Source organism: Mesoplodon bidens (assembly GCF_964165515.1).
Source record: "Mesoplodon bidens genome assembly, chromosome: X".
NCBI classification, from domain to species: Eukaryota; Metazoa; Chordata; class Mammalia; order Artiodactyla; family Ziphiidae; genus Mesoplodon; species Mesoplodon bidens.
This window is the reverse complement of record NC_138163.1, coordinates 125,968,228-125,987,160: the sequence shown is the minus strand read 5'-3', so window position 1 is coordinate 125,987,160 and position 18,933 is coordinate 125,968,228. Positions and strand designations below refer to the sequence as shown.

Below are 18,933 nucleotides of genomic sequence, written 5' to 3'. Positions count from 1 at the left end.
TGTTGGAAACAAACATCCTCAAAGGTGAGATATACTTTCTTGATGTCCGTGGCACCACTGGCCACCTCCTGAGAAGCCAAAGAAGCCCAGCGCCGGTGCTTCCTGGAGGAAGCAGGGCTGCAGCTGCGATATGGCTCTCCATGGAAACGCGTCCATATTTAGCCTTGTTACCATGGAGAAGGCAGGCACCATGTCTAACTCCGGGATCTGTGCAGCCCTGGAGTCTGGTTGGGCTCAATAATAATTCAATAATCCTCAGTCTTGCTGGGCAGGCCTTGGGCAACTCCGATTCTTGACCTCACCTGTCTGAGCCATCTAGACTTCCGTCCTGGGGTCAACTTGTCCTCTCCTTGCCACGAAATTACCAACACAACCTCCAAAACAAGAGAGGCGGCCCAGCACACCATGGGATTAGAAGTGAACAAACGAGGCCTCACTAGAGGAAGGCAGCTTTAAGAAATGAACAACTCTGCAATATTTCCAGACAATCACAACGTGTCAAATGCACAGAACAAGGAGTTTCTCTGAAGCAGGAGGAGGGGAGGACAAGGGGAAGGATGCTGTGCAAACAACGTTATGGAGAAGGAATGGTGAGTGATGCCCTCGGCAGGGCGCACTGCAGGGCCTCTGAAGGAGGGCACCAGAGCCCACTCCCTAGGGGCAGGGTGCGCTCCACAAATGATCACGAAGTGGCCCAGCGTGGTGGCCAATGATGCCCTTGGGGCAGAGTACGGAGGAAGCCTGTTCCCAGGGAGCCGGAGGGGGCTCGCCCCAGCTGAAGGGCCTGGTTCTTCCCGAGAGGAGTGCTCCCTGATTCAGCCCAGAAAATGCCATGCCTCCAATACACCATTCATTCATTCTTCCATGCATTCATCCATCCATCCAACCAATCAATTTGCTGAATGCCTACTGCCTGCCCAACGCTTTGCTGGGGGCTGGAGATGCTGTCATGGTCCTGGAGATGCTCCTGCTTTCATGGGGATTAGAGTCTACTGGGGGTGCATATGCCGTTGATCGGACAGAGACTGGCTAGCATGAGAAGGCGTCAGAGTGAAGCCAGGAGGAGCATCAGCCTCGGCAGGACAAGAGCTCTGTCGGCCACTCACGGACAGCGCTTCGAAAGGTCGCCCTGTCCCTCACAGTGGCCACAACTCAGGGTGGGTTGGCAGAAGGCTGAAGGGAAGCTTGGGCGGGGCTGGTGAGGACAAGGACAGCAGCGGTCAGAGAAGGCACCACGGCCACCCGTCTGAGGCAGCTTCTGACGGCCTGTGACACAGGCCGCCGGAGGAAGTCATGTCCCGTGTTTCCCGCGGGTTTGGGACTATCCAGCTATGAGGCTGCTTTCTCATAACAGGCTACACGTGCCCGCCTTCCAAATGTGGCGGCCTCCGTCCCTGTCTGCCTCCCTCAGCCCGCCCTCACCTCGCCGCCACCGGCTCCTGGCACATACCTTCGGCTCCGGCGGCGGCCCTCATCTCTCCCCGCGCAGCCTCGCTCCTCTCCCGGCCTGGCCCTGGTCCTAGGACTGCTAATCCTCCAGAACCTTCCCGCTCAGAATACGAGGAGGCCGTCCTGCCAGGTGAGGGTGCCGCCCCCAGGGGGCGCCCAGTGCCTGCAAACTCTTGCCATCAGGCCCCTTGCCAGGGCCTCTGGCCTCTGGGGACAGGGCCGGGGCCAGATGCGATGCGGGACAGGCCAGGAGGCAGGTGGCGGTGTGCGGCATCTCGGGGGCCAAGGGCCGGACTACCACCCCTGCCTCCTCCCACGTGACAGCTTTGGACCTGCCTGATGACTGAGCCGGGCAGGCCCGGGAAGCAGCCCCGGTCCCCCACCTAGAGGCCTGCTGAGACGACGCCCGCCGCTCCCCACCGGGGACTGAGCACCCGCTCCGCGTCGCGTACCATGCGGGGCCCAGGACTACGCTGCCTGCGTCAAGCACCCTCCCGCCTCCCAGGGGGCTCGCTCTTCCCCTCTTCCGCCCTCTCCTCCTCCCCTCATTCACCCTGACAGCACGCACCCCGACTCCGGGTCAGCAGCTGGGGGGCCGGAGTGGGTGTCACTGTTGTAGGAGCTGGCGCTGGAAGCCCCAGGGATGCCCTGAGGATAACAACCAGCTCCTGAGATGAGGGCTCACAGGGCAAGTCTGTGTCCCTGAGGACAAGCCAGAAGCCAGATGCTGACTGCAGAGGTCGTGTCACAGAAGCCACCACATAGTGCTCAAGCAGAGGGGGTGCCATTTCTTCAGAGGTGGTAGGGAGCCTTTTGTTTGGGTTGTTCAAAATATTGTTGGCAAGGGCTTCCCTGGTGGCACAGTGGTTGGGAGTCCGCCTGCCGGTGCAGGGGACACGGGTTCGTGCCCCGGTCCGGGAGGATCCCACATGCCGCGGAGCGGCTGGGCCCGTGAGCCATGGCCACTGGGCCTGCGCGTCCGGAGCCTGTGCTCTGCAACGGGAGGGGCCACAGCGGTGAGAGGCCCGCATACCGCAAAAATATATATATATATATATATATATTGTTGGCAAAAGGATTTAAATGACATCGGCCATCCATTCGGCCTGCACCCATTACCCCTGGGGGTATGGGGCGGGGCGTAAAGGGAGGGGAAGTGGGCGATCTGGATCTGCGGTTGCTGGAGGCCTGTGGCCAGTTGCCTACGTGCCCCCCAGATGGAGACCCTGGGGAGATGCCTCAAGGCACAGAGCAGCTGGGGAGGTGAGGAAGGACTGTCTGGGGCAGTAATTGGGCTCAGAGACCTGTGGGGTCACAAAATTGCCACCTGAACCCCTTGTCTAACTATCACGAAGATCTAAGGATACCAGAGGCACGTTGTCCCTAGGATCTGCCCCTCAGCTTGGAGCCCTCTCGGGCCTTGACCTTCACCCAGCCAACTCCTGCTCACCTGTCAGACTCTGGACTCTCATCCTCTGAGATCTCCCCCAACCCCACTGAGCTCCCACAGGACCGCAACTTACCTTGTCTAGTCCTGACCCTCCCCCTCATGCTGGCATTGCCAGTATGAGAAACAACTTTCTCACTTGCTCATCTTTATAACCGTAGCTGGTGAATCCTTTCAGAAAGGAGGGCATGAATGAGTATCTAGGCCTTTCGCAGCCTGGCGTTCTCATAACCAGCGTCTTGTCACATTTATAGACTCATGGCATATCAAGACTGGCAGGGACATTAAAGCTTACGTCTCTATCCTCTTCCCAATCTTTTTTACAGATGAGGAAACTGTGACCCAGAAAGGCTGAATAAAACTCGCCAGAGGCCAGTTATCACAGAGGTCACCATGCTCTTGTTGTGGAGAGAGCAGAGGGTCAGGCCCACAGGCGCCAGGGAGGGGAACATGGCAGTCACCCACCGTCACGAGCCAGGGGCAGACTCCAATGACGAGACAGTAGATGCGGAAGCACTTTGTGGACAGTGAAGAGTCTGACACGGTGACCTGTGAATGGATTCATCCTAGGGTCCCGTGTTTCTCCGACACACACAGACAATGAAAACCAAAGCAAAGCAACACGTGTGCCGTTTTCCTGATAAGGAGTTACATTCGTGAAGAAACCAACCTGGGGCCCAACTCCCAGGCAGTCGGTCAGTGACCCGCCCCATGCGTGCACCCCACTGGGTGCCCTGCAAGCCGGGCCTGCCTCTCAGGCCTCCTGCCTCCAGAGCGTCGCACAAAGGACTCAATTTACCTTACAGGCTTCCATACAGATTGACATTTTTTTGGACAATGATTCATTTATAGCTTAATTGCAACAGTGAAAACAGTTGACCACTCAGATAATTTAGACTCGTCTCTAGGTCGTAGAGTCCATCTATTTCCCTGTTGTGGGCATTGAACACTTAATCTCTCTCTCCCTCTCTCCACACACACACACACACACACACACACACACACACACACACACACACACTCACACACTCACACACTCAACCTAATACCCTCAGCTACATCCTAAATGATCCCATGGGGACCCCCTGAGGAGCCTGCACCAACCCCAACTGAAGGAAGTTCAGAATGTGACTGTGAACCCCACTCTAACCCAGGACAGGATCCCCGAGACCACCTCACGCAGAGCTTGATTTCTGAGCTGGGAATTTGGACAAAAGCCCTGGGGGCATGCCAGGAGCCCTATATCACCTTCTAGAGAGGGGCTTGATTTTGTACCGTGAATTGAGAGCATTTTCACCACAGAAACAACTATCAAGACGACCACAAGGCCCCTGGTCTGCAGCGCCAAGCGCCCCTGAGGAAATGCTTGAGGACTGGGTTCCTAGGTCTGGTGGGCAGGGTCACCTCGTGGTAATGCAAGCCAGGGGCCACTGGCTGCCTGGGAGCCCTGTGAGGACCCTGGAACCACTGGAGTGAGGTCACGGGGAAGTGAGCTCAGCCGCAGGGGAAGCAGTCTTAGTGATCTGGGCAGATTCCACCTCCAGGACCTGGATGATCTAGGGCGGGCCATTCTGGAGTCCCCTGGTCCCGATCCTGGGGACGCCCCCTTCAGCCCGAACAGCCTGCAGGTGTGACCTGCCCTCCTCTTCCCCTGAAGTCAGCCTCACCTAGATATTTTATCAAGATAAATTTCCTCCTCTAAGACATTCATTTTCGGGACTTCCCTGGTGGCGCAGTGGTTAAGAATCTGCCTGCCAACGTAGGAGACACGCGTTTGAGCCCTGGTCCGGGAAGACCCCACATGCCGTGGGGTAACTAAGCCCATGCGCCACAACTACTGAGCCTGTGAGCCATAACTACTGAGCCCGTGAGCCACAACTACTGAGCCCGTGAGCCACAACTACTGAGCCCTCGTGCCTAGAGCCCGTGCTCCACAACTACTGAGCCTGCGCTCTAGAGCCCGCGAGCCACAACTCCTGAGCCCGCGAGCCATAACTACTGAAGCCCGTGTGCCTAGAGCCCGAGCTCTGCAATGAGAGAAGCCACCACAATAAGAAGCCCGCGCACTGCAACAAAGAGCAGTCCCCGCTCGCCGCAACTGGAGAAAGCCTGGGTGCAGCAACGAAGACCCAATGCAGCCAAAAATAAATAAATAAAAATAAATAAATTTATTTTTAAGAAAGACATTCATTTTCTAAAAATATATCCCGATACTATGTGTTTTCCAACTGCAAAATATCAACAGCTTTGGTTTTTATGGAGCCTGTAGGCAGCCATCATTTTTTCAGGTCAGAATTGGATCATCAATGTCCTTGGAGCAGCAGCAGCATTACCTGAGAGCCTGCTAAAAATGCAGAGTCTCGAGCCCCACCCCAGACCACCTGAATCAGCACCTGCATCTCGACAAGCTCCCGGGATGATCTGTGTGCACGTTCACATCTGACAGGTGCTGGCTTAGCTCTGGTTCTCAACTTGGCTACACATTAGAATCGCCCGGGAGCTTTAAAAAATACTGATGCCTGGGTCCCACCACCAAGACTCTGACTTAATTGGTCTGGGGTAGAGCCGGGGCATTGGGGTTTTGAAAAATTCCCCAGGTGACTCTACTGTGCAGGCAGAATGGCCTTAATCCAAAGTCCAGAGAACAAGGCACCTGGTCAGCCAACCTTCTTCTTAGTGGCTGATCTTGCTTCTTACTTCACAGAAAAGATTAAAGCCATCAAGTCTGGAATTCCCTCAACTTCCACCCTGGCCGTCACAGAGTCTTCCCATGTGCCCCCGCCCCCGGGAGAAAGTGAGGTGTCACTCCTTCTTGCAAGGCTGACTTCCCAGAGACCTCTGTAAGCATCCTCCCCCTGCCAACTGCACCCTATTCTATTTCTTGCTTTCGACCCAGCACTTAAAACTATACCCTCAATGATCAACCTAATTCTGTATAAAAATCACCAGCCACTTACTACGAGTGAAATGAGCAAAGCATAACTTTCATCCTTTAATACAACGTAGATATGGTTTCACCATTCAGGACCTGATATGTACTAAATATCTAAGAAGTAATTCCAACTGGGTAAAAAATGGTTTTGCTCTCCCCATAGGGTATAATAATTGTCAATTACTTGCCCCAGTGATTAAATTTTCTGAGCTTCAAACATCAGCACAGGGCGTTTCTACTGAAGCTGTGAACATAATTATCACATGAATGTATTCCCAAATCGGCTACAATACGGAGAACACAAAATAGTCACCTGGCTTACAGCTGATTGCCTTTTACACGCAGAGATCTACACGGCCCTCCAAAAGGACTATGACTACCCAAGTTAGCTTTGGGAACGAGTTCTCCAACATGTTACTTCATTTATTAAAACAGTGGTGGCCGTGCAGTTCGTGACTGAGTCTCACATTCATGAAGGTGGGCAGCGGCCGTGGGGAGTTTTGCCAGAGAGGACTGAGTGCAAATCTTAGCTCTGATGTGATGTGATATTGGTGAAAAATGGGAGCTGTGAGACAGGCAGAGGAAGCAGCGAGCCTGAGCATGGTAAACTGGCCATTGACACCAGGGCACTCCCAGGCCTTCCCGGGGAGCAGGGTACAGTCGTCATAAAACTTATTTATGTCCGTTTTACCACCTCATCCTTTTCATTCCCATTTTTCTATTTTATGGCATATGTAATAAATAAATACAGGAAGACATATATAATTTAACAATGTGTATGTGTCGAGGGGGTGGTCAATTCTTTCTTTTTTTCCTGATAGGAGTGCAAGCATGAAAAAGTTGGAACTCAGCAGGAGAGCCAGAGCTTCCAAGGCCCAGCGAGACTTCCAAGGGTCCCCCCTGCCTGAACGAGTCTTGGGGTCACTGGCCCAGGCCACCCCTCACATTTTGCAGAACAGGAAGCTGCGGTTCAGAGGTTGAGTGAGGCTCAGAGGTTGTAGCGTGCAAGACTCTCAGACCTGTGCTCCCTTCAAAAGCACAGTCCCTCAGCCACTGCCTTGGGTTCAAATTTCACTTGAGTCAAAGGGGTCCCCTGCTACATCTGTATCCCTTAACCAGAGCCCAACACCAAAGTATGTGGGATGGTCTGATTCAACCATCAAACTTTCAAATAGAGTTTGATGGGTGAGGACCTTGATAAAAAAGATGAAATAAACCCTCGAGTCCATGATATCTAATAGACAAGAAATAGAAGTAAAAGATGAGATTCAAGACACACACACACACACACACACACACACACACACGAGCTCTTTGTGACTGGGGTAAAGTCATTTTGTGTCCCTGGGACTCAGTTTCCTCTTCTGTAACGTGGGGTACTGCCCCCCTCTCATGGTGGGGTGGAAAGTTAACTCAGGCCTCCCACGAGTGAGTGGTGCCTGCGGGAAGGAGTCAAACCCGGACTTCTAGGAATTGCTGCGGGTCCTGAGGGATGGGGAGGTGTGGGAATTCAAGAGACTTGGACGGAAGAGGGAAAGGGCGCGAGGGGGTGGGGGAAGGGCAGAATAGGGGCGGGTCTTTCTGGGCCACTCCCATGACCCCCGAGAAGACTCCATTCCCTATCCTCCCAACTCAAAAGCCCACAGCGTGGGTGAGGGGAGCAGCTTGGAGGGAGGGACCAGGAATGGTGAAGAGGGAAAGGTTAGAGAAAGGAGGGAGGTTCTTTTGGGGGTTCTGGTTCCTCTTTAAACCAGGCCAGGGGAGAAGAGAAGGCCAAAAGGAGGGGCGAAGGTAAGAAGACCCTTCGGCTTCAGTCAGAGCATGGTTTCTCTCTCTTGGGACTCGACTTGCAGAGCAGGGCAGCAACGTCTGCGGGGTGAAGACATCACAGCGCTGTCGGGAACCCACGATGTGTCAAACGTCCCTACGACATGGTAGATTCCACCAGAGCACGGGAGGGATCTGGGGGTCTGGCTGTGGAGGGTGCCACGCAGCTGGCCTGGTTCCTTTCTGGCCCAGGAGGAGACTGTCAGATGTCTTTGCATTTCCGATCTAATTTTAGACTCCCCAGTACCTCCAGCCTGCCCACAGAGGACCTATGGCGGTCCTCGGGCTGCAGGCCTGGGTGCGGGGCCGGAGTAGAGAACTAGGCTCACGTCCACTCGTGTATGTATTCTTTCAAAAGCTACCTACTCTCTCAGCTCAATTCCCCAAGGATTCACCAACTGATACTCTCCCAGGGCGATCTGCTTCTGACAGGGCTCCCTCAAGGTGCACAGTTTTTGCAGAGGTGAAGGGGTAAGTCTCTAAAAGAATGCCAGTCCCTACACAGCAATGGGAAGAGATGTCAGCGCGAGGACCCCTCTAAGGTAGAGGAGAAATGCTTACTGTCCAGAGAGGGTTGCCCCTGAAACTAAGAGGAGAGAAGCACCCTCCTCAAGTCTGGGTGAGCCCAGGGGAACGGGAGACACGCAGATCAGAATCACCAGAGAAAATCATAAAGAACTGCTGGTGGTGGCAGGGGACACTCACCTGGATGTGGGCTGTGAGAGCCCAGGAGTGTCCACCCCTGCACTCGGCCAAGGTCCCAGAGCCTTAAGCTGGACACACGGGACCCGAACACCCTCAGGTGCTGGTGCCGGAGTGGCCATCTCGTGCAGGAGCACAGGTCGAGTTCAAGACCTCTGGCCAGGGTGTATCATCTTAAAAAGCTATGGTGTTTGGAGATTTTTCTGGCAATAAAGAAACCTCTTAAATAAGGAACAAAGAGGGAAAAAAACCTGCTCCTGGAAGAGAAAATACTTCTAATTAGATTGAGATACAAAGGTTAAATTTTTGTTCTGGGAAAAGGACTGTTTATAATCCCGTGTCATTAGCAGGACATTTTCCAGAGACTAGTGTGCCAGAAATAGACCCTCCGAGGGGTCACTGGAAGGAAGGGGTGCAGATTTGCGAGGTGCAAAGGACTGGAGTTCAGATTTTCCCTTTATCCTAATGCACATGAGCCCCTCACCAACTCTCGGCATGAAAACTGTGCCAGCCTCACCTGGGCACTGCCCCCTGCCCCCCACTCCCGAGAGGGGTCAGAAGTACAAGCTTCGAACTCAGACAGGCCTAGGTTCAAATTTCAGCTCTGCCTAACTTTGCTAGCTGTGTGACCCTGGGCAAGTTAGTTCTAAGCCTCGGTTTCCCTCTGTGCAAAATGAGGTTAAAAAAGACCTGGGGTGGGGGGAAGAGCTGGACTGGTTGTAAGGATGAAAGGAAATAATCAGTGTAAAGTACCTGGCACAGGGCCTGGCACTTAGAAAGTTCCCAATAAAACATGGCTAGGGCTTCCCTGGCGGCGCAGTGGTTAAGAATCCACCTGCCAATGCAGGGGACACGGGTTCAAGCCCTGGGCCGGGAAGATCCCACATGCCGCGGAGCAACTGAGCCCGTGCGCCACAACTACTGAGCCTGTGCTCTAGAGCCCGCGAGCCACAACTACTGAGCCCATGTGCCACAGCTACTGAAGCCCGCACACCTAGAGCCCGTGCTCCGCAACAAGAGAAGCCACCGCAATGAGAAGCCCGTGCGCCGCAACGAAGAGTAGCCCCTGCTCACCGCAACTAGAGAAAGCCCACGCGCAGCAACGAAGACCCAACGCAGCCAAAAAAAAAAAAGTTGGTGATAATGTTAAAAATAACATGGCTAACATCATCCTCACCACTACTGTCACCATCGTCATCACCACTGTCATTGTCTGCAGCTTCATCATCATCATGGTCACTGTCATAGCCATCATATCATCACCATCATTACTGTCACCTTGTCACTAGCATCACTGTCATCATTATCAGATCCATTGCCTATATTTCCTCTCAGCGTCTTAAGTAGCATTACAAACGCTCCCAATGGGTTTGTACATTCAGTTTCTGAGTTAAAACCCTGTTTGTTCAGAGGTTCGTTTTAAAATCAGCTGCTAGGAACTGGGAAGGCATTTACCATAGAATTAATATTACATCTGATGGCGAGGTTTCCTCACTTAACCCCCAGCACAGCTGAAATACTGAACATTTGCAGTGAAAATAGAAAACAACACTGTTGCCCTACAGGAAATGAAAGACAATGGGAAAACAATTCAATAAATACAAAAATCTACATCTCATTCAGGCTGAGAGGCTGGGGGAGAAAGAAGAGGTGGCCAGAGCCTTTTGTATCTGGAATATGGACTCATGAGCATTTGTAAAGTTCCAAAGTTATAGCTGATTGGCTGTGATGCATAATTTCGCTTCAGATCCTACAGTTTTCTTTCTCCGTGACAGAAGGGCCTAAATAGCTCTCTCCTCTCCTGCCTAGCTGCAAGATTAGGGGCATTTTCTCAAAAACAAGGGAGGGCTGGAAGAGGAGAGGAATTGGGTAAGGACAAGAGGGAGAGAGAAAGCAGAGGAATTTTCTGAGATAACTGGGCAAGAGTTGAAGGAAAGAAGGTTGCTCAGCTGGAAGAGAGAAAACCGAGAAACTGAGGAAAGCTGTGAGAAAAACGCTGAATGAGCTTTATTCAGCTGCCCAAAATGGACCGCTGTTGAGCTACAACCGCTTGGCTGCTGTGCAGCGTGGTGGAGGGAGAGGCGGGAGTGGAGCTTCCCAGTAGAATGAGGGAAAATAGGAAATTGTTCACCAGCACTAGAGGTACATGAGGAAGGTGATCCAAATTCGAGGAAAGCTTCTCCCATGCTTTTAAAACCACCAAGCACATTCACTTATGACTTGAGTTGTCAGTCGTAGAAAACAACATAGATTAGTCTTCTTTTGGTGCCTGATCTTTGTCTTTGCCTACCTCTCACCCCCTCCTTGGGCAGTCAGAATTGGGTTTCCTCTATCAGAATTGGGTTTTCCAGAATGGAGCTGATAAACTCATTCTCAATGAGGTCTATGACTAATAGGTTCAAGAATTATGTTTCCTTTATTGGTGTAATAAACTTAATTCAGTCAGTGATAATGTTATGGACAAAGAAATGAAATCCTAATTGAGCGATTTCAGATACCAACCAAAGGGAGAAATCCTACTTATCTTGAAGTCCCTCCATAGACACGAGAGCCTACAGCTATGACCAAGTTTGCTGGCTCCATTAAAAGGCACTTGACGTGCAAAAAGGGGATGGGACATGGCCTCACCCTTTAAGCCTTCAGAGCTTACAGAGGAAGTGAATGCCTTCCTAGACTCAATCAACAAACACTTGCTGTTCACATACCAGGAACCACATGAGTATGTGGCTCCCGGGTCTAGAGGTTTTAGCAGTATCTGGAACTGTCTTCACAGGGCCCTGTTACTAAACTGGCTACCTCCTCCAGCTCTGGTCTCTGTCGTACCAGGTTTCTCTGCAGAGGTTAGGGGTCTCAAAGGACTGCACCCCCATGCACACATGCTACTGCAATGTCACAGCCACGGTGGAAGCCTAAGGACCACCAACTGTGGCAGACACAGTAAGGGGGGGGAAGCTGTTGGGTTTTGATGATCCCAATTGGCTCCTTATCTTAGTTTGGGCTCCTCCACAGACTGGCTTGACTGCAAGAAGTTTCTTTGGCAGAAGATCTAGAAAACACCAGCAGAGAAGTGAAGCAGTGAGACTCGGAAAGGAAGGAAGCCAACTTATCAAGTTAGTTACCACCACGGGCAACTGGGACTCAGCTGCACAGGTAACGCTGGGAGACAGTGGAGAACAGCTGCCTGGGAGGTGGGGCATTTATTCACCAACCCCCATCCATCAGACGTCAAGGGCTACTCCTGGACAATGTGTTAATTCCTTGGCACTTCCAGCCAGCCCAGCACGCGGGCCTAGTGCACTCTTGAGACTAAGGAAAACAAGCCTGAGGGAAAACCACAGGTATTTTCAGTGAGCAGCCTTTGCAGTATAGGGGTCACCCTGAGAGGGCATGGGGACGGGATGTCAACCATGTCTGCTACACCAGCCATGCCCTGGAAAGTTCTAGTGCTTATTATGTGACGACCCAAATGTCACCAATTCAGACCACCATGACCAGGTGTTTCCCCAACTGCTGGCACTTTCTATGACCCCTGTGAAGAAGACACTCTGTTATGGTAACAATCTCCAAGCCACAGAGGAATCTGCTAGAAGTGTGCCTTGAGATCTCATAAAGAGCCAGGCACATGACGAGGCCAGAGACAGCTCCCTTTCCAAAAGCAAAATGTTCCAGAGAAGCTCAGCTTGGCTAAAGTGCTCCTTTGCTAGAATATAATTTGGGCCCTCAAGAAAGTTCTTTTAATCATATTTGTGCTGGCTGGAATGCAAGATGTTCCTGGGATGAGTCATAGAGGGAGTTTCTCTTCTAGTGATCTTGTGTTCCAACTCAGGGCCCAAAAACCAATAAATAAACAAATGCCACTTCACTTCATCAGCTGCATACCGCCTAAAAACAATAATAATAGTACCCTCGACCTGAGAAGTACGCAGACAATGCAGGAAGAGGGCGGAGAGTACTCGTCGTTTCAACAGGGAGCCTTCTTTCTGGAATTCTGTTTTGTCAGAAGCACCCCTCTGCCTGGAGACAAGCTCTCTCAAGAACAGAACAAGGCACTCTGCAGAATCTTTGGGTTGGTGAGTCTTCGGAAATTCTAGAAATGCACTATATTTATCTTAAAGCATGTATCGTGGTTGCAGCTAATATAGCATAAACAATGCAAGGGTGCCGTACGGGGAGGAAAGGCTGCAGTGTAACATCTGGCTGGTTGACGACGAAGATTACAGGTGTTATTTCCTATTTTCTTTCGGGGAAGAGTTCTGGAACGTGTGTTCACACACACACATGCATACACCCCACGGTGGGCAAGCAGGAGTGAGTCCGCCTGCCGTCCCTCTAACACTCAAGGTGGTCCCCAAACCAGGATCCATGCTGATTCTCCTTCGTCCTCACCTGCTCCACCCCTGAGTTCCAGTCATTCAACCCTTATTCCCAGAAGTGACAATGTGGACTGGGTCTTGCCACGGGGCCAGGATTTCAGTAGAGGAGATGGTGGAATGCGCGGGGCCGGCGGTCCAGAAGCAGGAGGAAAGGCACAAGAGAAAAGGTGTGGAGCCTGGGGCCCGGGGCTGGGGAGGGCCTGAGGGAGAGACCAGGTGCTGTGAACAAGAGAGGCATGTCTGGCTCCTCCAAAGGGGGTTAAAAGTTGCCCTTTGGCAATGAACCCATGCGCCAAAGGATTGCTGACTCAACCAACGCAATTTTGATGTTTCCACAGGCCCTGCTGAACAGAAGGTCATGATTCAGTCATGAGACCATTAGATAGGGAGGAAAAGAATGAGGAGATTAATTTGCAGGACTTGGCTAGCTCTCCCCGTCCCCCCTTCACACACACACACACACACACACACTCTCACAAGATGAGAATAATAAGCTATTTACTAAGCATTTGCTTATTATGTGCCAGGCGCCCTGCTAGGCATTTCACATTCATTCATTTTCTCGTCCACTTTCTCAGCAGCCCCAGCAGATCAGTACCACCTTGGCTTGAATTGGTTTGTCCGCTTTTCTTTTTCCCCCACAAACTGAGCTGTGAATCCCCAGGGAATGGTTGTTCTGATGGGAGGAAGGGTCAGAGCTTTCCAAGAATGTGAAGGACACAATGCAGGGAAGGTGGGTCTGGGGGACGGGGGAGGGGAAGAGAGGGCCCCGCGTGGGGGGCCGCTGAGGGTGGTGAAGGGGGAGTGTCTTCTTACCTCTGACCAGAGCCTAGAGCTCCCTGGCCTGCTTCTGCTCTTGCAGCAGGCCTCAACCTGAGCTCCCCGCTCCACCACTGCCCCTGCACCAGCCACCCCCGGCCCCTGAAGGACAACTCTCTCTTCCTAAACCTCAACGAGTCCCAGGTAAGGGTTCATTCCCACCCTTCCCAGAAAAGTATGTCATCTGTGGCCAACTGGCCAGCTGTTGGCCATACCCATCTCTTCATCTGCCTGGACTACGTTTCCCAGCTTCCCTAGCAGTTTGGTGTACAGCACTTCCAGGCTGGCTCCTACAAACCTTCCATACACGATGCTCCAACCTCTTTCTCCTCCCCTCAGCTTGATGCACAGGGACCTCCTGGAAGCCACCTGATGGAGACAGTGGAGCCACAAGATGGAATCTGCACACCTGACTCATGGCCTGGTGGAGGGCGACCAGCCATCGGGAACATCTACTTTGGGCTTTATGTGAGGAAGGAATAAACTTCTGTTGTACTTGAGCCACAATACACATTCGACTTGTTCAGAACAGCAGCTGGCATCACCTTACCCGACACCGTGCTCCCCGGGACGGCTCTGTGCACAGCGGGTGCTGGGGGCAGGCAGACGTGCAGCCTCCGAGCAACTCGAGCCCCACTGGCTGAAAAGCAGAACGGCAGGAGCTGCCCAAGTGCTCAGGGCCCAGTTCTGAGCCTCCACGTGCATACTTTTCTGCACTAAAAGCACTGACTCCCTTGGCTGTTCTTCCTGACTTAAATCGATTTATGAACATGGGTTCGGGACCATTCTTTGCTTGGTTCCTGCATAAGTCTCCACTGAAAGAGTCCACCTCCTTGGCATTCACAGAGCCGGCGGGGTCGGGAGAGGCCAGGGGGAGTGGAGCTGCCATCAGAGAGCAGAGAAGGCCAGCCTTTTAGCAGCCTTCCGCCCTGGAGACCCCCAGGGGCCCACCCGTGCGAGTGGCTAGGGGTGTGGGAGGGAGAAGCAGCGGGGCCCCGGCTCAACGCAGACAAACAGACCCAGGAAGCTGGTGGGCCTGGCATCTGGCCAGAGGAAGCTGCTAGGACCATAACATCCCCTTCTCTCTTTGTACCCTTTGATGCTTTGCTGGTTTGAAGAGCAGGGAGGCCTGGGACTCCTGCCCTTTCCCCGGCCACATGGGATTCTTTATAGGAAAGGTCCCTGTGGATCTTCCTTTCGGGGGGTCCACCATCCATGCTTCAAGGGGCTCGGCCAGCTTTCCCTTGGTGCCCTACATCATTGATTGTCCAGGCAAAGACTGCCCTTTCAAAAGTAGCCTCCCCTCCACCAAACACAGATGTTTCACTACTAGCAAGCTCTTGTGCGATGTTTGACATGACTGCCCTCTTTCTGGGTTTCTCTCCAAAGTACCCATCCGTCTAAAGCCTCTGGGGCATTGCCACACTGGAGCAAACTGATCAGATTACCTTCTACACAGTACGGGCACCCTCACCTACAGTGGGACATTTCCTGCCCGTGACTTAACTTCAGTGGAGCCCTAACGCAGTCAGTCAGCCAGCGTTGTCATCAACACACTCCCCCCGGGTTGTGGGGAGGTGTCAGCTCAAGTTCAGACCAGGGAGGCCCAACCCTGGGCTGCTACCGGAGGAGTTCTAGTCATCCCTTCATCTCTAGCAATACTCGAAGCTTGGCTAGCAGAGCATAGGGGATACTAGAAATGTTCTTTTGGTGGTAAAATGGGTGGCTTGCTAATTAGCGTGATGACTGTTAGAAATGGGTAAAATTAGTGATAGTCAAGATACACAGATTAGCTAAAGTATTTGAGAGGCACTCCCCACCCTTGTATGGGTAGGGTTGGAGAAGTCAGGAAGGCTGTAACCAGCACCCCCAGGGATGGTTCTGATGCTCGCCACCTAAGTGGTCCCATGCCTGGCAACGGGTTTTGGAGGATTTCCAGTTGCTTAGGCCAACTACAAGGTAAGAAATTGGAAATGTCATATCCCCGCTGCGTGGAGCTTTCATACCATGTGTGATCACAGAAGCTGAAAAGACAGCAGGATTGTGAACTGGCCTGTGCCTGCTGGCTACTTGAAGCTTAGATTCTCAGCGTCTGTGGGTGAGTGCGCGCGTGGGGCATGATCTGTCCCCCTGCGGTTGTCACGGTGGCATTCTGAGCTCCCCTCGCGGGAGCCCCTCCCTCCTCCACTCTGACTCCTGGCCTGCCTCTTGCTTTGTCCTGCCTTCCCCCGCTGGGGCTCTGGTCTTGAGCTTGCCCTGCGGCAGTCTGTAGACAGCCCTCAGGGCTGGAAAGACTCCGCTTCAGGGACAGGGATGATAAGCAGAAACCTCCTCACCATAAAAATGTAACACTTTGCTTCCCCTCCACAGGACCTTTTCAGTGTCTGAGCTGGCACTGACTGACATGCTTGAAAATTCTTTAAAATGTCCTTTAAAAGAAAAACCTAAAGGATCATATCACATCCATTAAATGACTAAAATAAGAAAGACCGTAACACCAAAAGTTGGTGAGGATATGGAGCAACTGGAACGCTCCTACACTGTTGGTAAGATGGCACAGCCACTTTGGAGAACTGTCTGGCAGTTTCTAAGGAGGTTAAACAACTGCCCATCCTCAGGCTGAGCAATTCCACTCTGAGGTATCCTCCCGAGAGAAATGAAAACATATATTCACAAAAGACTTGTATACAGATGTTCATAGCAGTCTGGTCATAAGAGCCACAAACTGGAAACAACCCAAATGTCTGTCAACAGGCGAATGGATAAACACAATGGGCAACACCCACACGGTGGACCTCTACTTGGCAATAAAAAGCAGAGGACTCCTGCCACAAGCAATGACATCCATGTTTCGAAAACACTGTGTTGAGCAAAAGAAGCCAGATACAAAAGTGTACATGCTATAAGATTTCATTGACACAATTCAAAAGCAAGCCAAAAATTGTATAATGATAGGAATCAGAAAGTGGTTGCTCTGGGGAGTGGGGAGGGGGAAGGACTTTCCTGGGGTGATGGAAATTTTTATAGCCTTTTTCAGGCGGTGGTTACACAGATGCACACAACAGTCAACACTGATATATCTGACCACTTAAGAATCATTTGATTTTATGTTAATTGTCCCTTGATTTAAGAAACTAGACATTGAAAATACTATCAAACTGCAAAAAAGAAAAAAAACACCCAAAATGGTTCTGTGTGTGCACATGGTGAGTTTTGACCAATTCTGAGCAAAGTGAAGGGAGGTAAGACGGAGCAGAGGATTCTGCTAGTAAGGGGGAGTAGGTCACCCCCCGGGCACCTGCCAGGGGCCCTTTATCCCAGGTACAATCGAAGGAGGCAGCCTCAGCCTCCAAACAAATGCTCAATGAAATAAAAGAACAGAGGCCCCAAAGGAAGCTGGCCCAAGAGTGTGGGATAGCTATCAGGCTTTGAGCCAAAACCACTTTCCAGGAAATGCCAATATTTATGTGTTTGGGAAAGGGAGGGAGTATTAAGGCAAGCAAGAGCCAAAACGTGTTGGTCTTTGCACAACAACTGCTGCCCGGCCGAGGGGCCCTGTGGGAGAGGCTTCAAAGTGCTGCTACCGAGATCCCCTCCAAGGGTCTCTGGGGTGGGGCATCCAGAAAAGCCTGGGCAGGAGCGGTCAAGTTGGAAGTTCATTAAGGGCAAAGATCTATTTTGCATGGGGGAGAGGCATCTTCTATTTCCCTAGTGAGAGACCACAGCAGTCTCGCCCATTCACCGTGGTGTTCAGCCCTCAAGCAGCCCAGGGCGGCTCTTTGACGTACTGGCACAGGCATGAGCTTGTGACCCAGGCCTGCTGCCGACCCCTGGCTCTGCCCCTGCAGAACTCCGTGGCCTTGGGAAAGTGACTCAGCCTCTCTGAGCTGCAGTTTCCCTGCCTGTGAAATGGGGAAAATAACGCCTACTGCTGGTGAAGTCGAAATTGCCTGGTGCCCAGTAATTGCTCAATGTAGAATTGTGTCTGGGCTCCAAAGGCCTTTCCTGGTCATCTATGCCAAACTCTCGACTGGAGTAGACACCTCCTCCAGACGAATTAGCATTCATTTTTAAATCTTTGGACCACAGGTGCACAGAATTTGTGTAGTCATCATCTTTGGTTCATAACACTGTTCCATGCATGGCTTCCCTTTTTTTGGTTTCTTTTATTTTTAATATTATAACATTTAAAATAACAAAATAAACACTCATGAAGGCATGGCCCACTCAACAACATGTGGGTCTGTTTCTGGACTTTGTATTCTCTCAGTTCCTTTGTTTACCCCTGCACCAGCATCAGAGTGTCTTATTATCCTTTCTGATGGGGCTAAGTGCTAAGAAGAAAGTATATCAGGGTTAGTGACACAGGAGAACGGGGTGGGGGAGAGACTATTTCAGGGAGTAAAGCCCTGAAAGATGAGGAAACACCATGGCACAGCAACTTTCCAGTGCTGCAAGAAGTGTGTGTGTGTGTGTATGTGTGTGTGAGAGAGAGAGAGAGAGAGAGAGACAGACAGACAGACAGACAGACAGACAGAGACAGAGAGAGATAGAGATAGGGAGACAGAGGAGGGGAGTGAGCAAGTTCCCGAGAGTGACAGAAAAGAAAGGCAAGGGACTAGATCATGCCTGGCCACCTACTTTTCATTTCACCAACACTGCCTAGTATAACCCATTTTTCAGATAAGGAAACAAAGGTAGAGAAAAGGTGACTTGCCCCAGGCCACACCTCCTGGGACAAGATTATGGCTCGAATTCAAAGTCCCCTCTGTTCAAGGCGATGGTTCCTGACAAGATGTTCCTGGCAACGCGCTGTTCCTCTGGGCCCTCAAATGCCTCCAAGTGGCTTTCAGGTAATGAGCTGACAAGTAGCATATTGAAATGGTGTTCTTCCAACCAGAAGTTCTTTATTGTAAAAAAGACTATTAGGATTCTGACATTTTTTAATGGCCTTAGGGCCATGTCAAAATCCATGTGAATATTTCCAAGGTATTTTCTTATCATGGGTGATATTCTCAAGAGAAAAATCAAGGATATGCTGGTGATGTTCTTTGAAATTTGAAGTGGGTGCTATGACCACATAAGCAGGACAAAGAATTTTTCTTAATAATCTACAAATAAGTGAGAAATATACAAGTAGTAGATTAATACTTTTGCATGTATTTTAATGCCATCCCTTCAGTCCAACACATAAAAATTCTTACTCCTAAAATATGGATGGAAATATTAAGGTCAGAGTTTAAAGGCTCACCTACCCTTTTCTTTTGAAACTCTGAGCCGGGTACAAGATAAAACCAGGACGGAGCGCCGTGACTAAAGACACTGGAGTCAGTCTGACCTGCATTCCCTATTAAACCTTCAGGGTAAATGGATTTCTCAAATCT

The 18,933-nt window shown here is 51.3% G+C and overlaps 1 protein-coding gene across 3 annotated transcripts in view; it reads right to left on the bottom strand.

Annotated features, from left to right (window-relative positions):
• The window catches only part of RAI2 (retinoic acid induced 2), a 61,797-nt gene that overhangs the window by 2,994 nt on the left and 39,870 nt on the right, over positions 1 to 18,933 (bottom strand). The gene's annotated exons all lie outside the window — the stretch shown is intronic.